Here is a 3,732-nt window from a genome sequence, read left to right on the forward strand (position 1 = left end):
CACCCACACACACATGCACACATGCGCACACACCTACATGCGCACACATTTTCTCTAAACTGTCTGAAAGTGCGTTGCAATCCGCTGAACTCCACTCCTCAATATCTCAGCACTCATGTGAGAGTTTTGTCTTAACCACACCACCAGCACTGTACCTAAGATACTTAGTTCAATATCGCCTGATCCTCTACTGGGTGTTCCCAATTATTCCAAAATAACTCCTACAGCTTTACAAAAATCTGGGATCCATTCAAGGCTCACAAATGGCATTGGTTATTTCTCTCTCTTCTCTCTCAATCTAGAAGCAACCCCCCATTTTTTTCATTCTTGTTTTTTATGACACTGACCTTTTTTGAAAAGTTCAGGTCATCTGTCCTGCAGACAGTCCCTTGGTTTGGATTTGTCTGACTGCAGTTTTGGGATTCAATTTAGCTGAACCTTTGTGGGGAGGTCTTGTCCTTCTCATGCATCCAGGAAGGGGCGAAAAAACGAGTTTGCCCATCAAGGACAAGACCAGGTCTTGTCATTTGGTTAAGGTGGTGTCTGCCAGGGCACAGCTCTTTCTTTCTTTTCCTTCCCTTCCTTCCCTTTCCTTCCTTTCCTTCTCTTTCTTTTCTCTTCTTTTGTTTTGTTTTCTTTCTTTTTCTTTGACGGAGTCTTGCTCTGTTGCCCAGGCTGGACTGCAGTGGCATGATCTCGGCTCACTGCAACCTCTGCCTCCTGGGTTCAAGCAATTCTCCTGCCTCAGCTTCCCAAGTAGCTGGGACTACAGGCGTGTGCCACCATGCCTCGCTAATTTTTGTATTTTTAGTAGAGACGGGGTTTCACCATGTTGGCCAGGCTGGTCTCGAACTCCCGACCTCAAGTGATCTGCCCGCCTCGGCCTCTCTAAGTGCTGGGATTACAGGCATGAGCCATCTCATTTGGCCTAAAAAGCACAGTTTCTTAGACCCACTTTCTTTTCCACTGTTTCTCGCCTTCCACTCACAAGAAAATTCCTCAAAAAGTTTTCCTTCAATTGTCTGCGATTCCACTCCTTCTTCCAGCTCATAAACTGTCTCCAGTCAGCCTCTGCCCTCACCACTCCATGGGAGCGGCACTTGCCAAGGTCGCGGTAACCTCTCCATTGCTAGGTCCAGTGGTGCCCATCATATCAGGGCGACAGAGGTGCTGCCTGCAGCTTCCCCAGCTCCCGGGACTCCATGCCCTCCTCCCATCCCTCCAGTCACCCCTTTTCAGTCTCCTGGGCTTCTTCCTGCTCCTTTCTGTCCTCCAGTGGCTGCCCTTGTTCAGGCCTTGAACCTCTTCTTTTCCATCCCCATGAAACCCCTCAGATTCTTGCCCATCTCATGGCTCTGAACCCTGTCGTTATGCTGCAGACTCCACCCTGTGAACCCCAGAGCTGTTTATTCCCTGCCTGTGTGGCTCAGTTATGAGGGTGGGGAATGTGTGCCTCGGATTCCCGAGTCAGACACTGAGCTCCCGACTGCCCTCACCCCCAGCCCAGTTCTTCCCAGGGTGGTCTCAGCTGAGTAAAGAGCTCCCCACCCTCCCAGGTGTCAGTCCCACCCCCGGGAGTCACCCTGATTCCTCCCTTCTTCCCATGTCCCGCCTCCCACATACAATCCAGCCCTGGGCCAGGGGCCCGTGACTCTCCCTGTCTTCTCCCAGGCCCAGGCCGCCACTGGCTCTCGTGCTGCTCCTCCCAGCGTTCCCTGCGCCCACCTCCACCCCAACTGGCCGACTCTATGCAGCCAGGGTGATCCTCCCAGAACATAAGTCAGATTATGTCATTGCTTTGCTCCAAACCTTCCAACGGCTTCCATTCCATTCAGAGCCAAAGTCCAATCTCAACAGTCGGTCCACAACCTTTCTAGCCACATCCCCCTGCTGAGTCCCTCACACACCGGCCCCTGGGGGTCTGTGAACCCAGCAGACAGATTCACTCCCACCTCAGGGCTTCATGCACTCCCCCTCCTCCTGCCCGAATTCAACTTCCGACCACCACGGTCTGCCTGAGTCCCCTCCCACGTTTGCCTCTTTACGCCAAGGTCACCTTCTCGTGGAGGTCTTCCCTGGACACCTCCCTCCCATCGCAGTCCCCGTCTGCTCCACGCTCCCTGGTCTCTCCCCTGCGCTGTTTCTCCCCAGCGCCTGTCTCCTGCTCACAGGCCTTCTCCTCCACCTACTTGTCTCGTTTATGCTGTCTGCCCACCAAGATGCCGGCTTCGGGAAAGCAGGGAGTTCTGTCTGCTGGTTCCCAGCTGTGCCTGGCACCTAGTAGACACGGAACAGGTATTTGTTGAGTGAACGAATGAGTGGGTGGATGCCTCTGTGACCCAGCCTGCCGAAGGCTGGAGCAGAGAGAGCACTGGAGAGGCAGCTGGGGCTCGCAGTCTGCGTTACTGCAGGTAGCACGGCCCACGGCGCTGGGGACGGGCTCGCATGTGGAACAAGGGCAGCTTTCTCCGGAGGGTGCAATGCCCGCTGTGTCCGGTGGGGGTGCTCAGGGCAGCTCCAGGTGTAGGGACAAGCGGCACCGCTGGTCACTCTGGGGGAGGCGTCCCTAGGAGGCCACCTGTTCCACTCCCCACCCCTCTGGACTCCGAGAAGTGTTGACCCGAGGTCAGGCTGTATCTGTGCTAGCAGCCAGCTCTCCAGCCTGCAGCCACAGGCGCGAACTGCACGCTGTTTGATGACCACTTTACAAGGAACTGCGGGCCACAAACACAGCCTCTGTGTCATTCCCCACCAGGGTTCCACCACCTTTGCCACCTCACAGGGGAGGAGGGGATGGTGAGATCGCCCCACAGCCCCTGCTTTGCATTTCAGGATGTAAGACACACAGAGGCAGAGCCCAGAGTCCACCTTCTCGAGCTGCAGACGCCACTGTCCAATCAGGAGCGACTGTATCTGCCAAGCAGCCAATCCCTGTGGAGCCAACATCCTAAGGGGGATGCTGTGAGTTCCAGGCTGGCGCAGTGGCTCCTTCAGCGCAGAGGGAGGCAGACACGGCTAAGCTGGGTGGCCCCGGGCTCCCTGACACCACCAGGACTTGAGAGAACAGGCTTCAGAAACCGCTTGCCAACACACCAGACCCAAGAGGGGAGCCTAGCAGCTGTTGGGGTGCAGGGCCCAGGGTCCACGCAGGGAGCCCACAGGCTAGGTCCCTCCCATCAGCTCCACTTCCACTTGGTCTGTGTGTGACCTGGAGCAAATCTTCTGGATATAGATTTGGAGAAACTGAAGCATGGAGCATTTACACAGGCCTGCCCAACTTCTCATGGAGCAAAGAGATGCAAGATGTGAAAATGCTTGGAGCCCAGGAAGGAATCCGGTCATTAAATCCTATGGGCATTTATGCCTCCATGGGAGGCTCCCTCTATGGGCATTTTCTTTCTTCCTACCAACTTACTACTTTGAAAATTTTCAAACCTCATAAAAGTGGAAATAATTAGAATAGCAATAAATACCCATATAGTCTTCATCCCAATCACACACCAATTGTTAACCTCTTGTCTCACTTGTATGCATTCCCGCTCCTCTCCTTCCCTTTTCCTCTCTCTCCACGCACATACGCACACACACGCACATGCATACATGCACAGGCATACACATGCACAACCCCCACATGCACACACATGCACACATGCAATGCACATGCACACGCACACATATGTACACATGCACACACACCCACACCCACACACACATGCACACATGCGCACACAC

At 54.4% G+C, this 3,732-nt stretch overlaps 1 protein-coding gene across 5 annotated transcripts in view; it reads right to left on the bottom strand.

Moving 5' to 3' along the window:
• KCNAB2 (potassium channel, voltage gated subfamily A regulatory beta subunit 2) overlaps positions 1 to 3,732 on the bottom strand; it is a 109,456-nt gene that overhangs the window by 68,056 nt on the left and 37,668 nt on the right. Inside the window, exon 1 of one of the 5 annotated variants that reach the window (XM_011938294.1) lies at positions 2,331 to 2,830. The exons of the other annotated variants lie outside the window; for them this stretch is intronic. The gene's annotated coding sequence lies outside the window, so the exon portion shown is untranslated. Of the gene's footprint in view, positions 1 to 2,330; positions 2,831 to 3,732 lie in introns of those variants that run through there. 5 annotated transcript variants of the gene reach the window in all.

This window comes from Colobus angolensis, unplaced genomic scaffold (genome assembly GCF_000951035.1).
Source record: "Colobus angolensis palliatus isolate OR3802 unplaced genomic scaffold, Cang.pa_1.0 Scaffold170, whole genome shotgun sequence".
Taxonomy (NCBI): Eukaryota; Metazoa; Chordata; class Mammalia; order Primates; family Cercopithecidae; genus Colobus; species Colobus angolensis.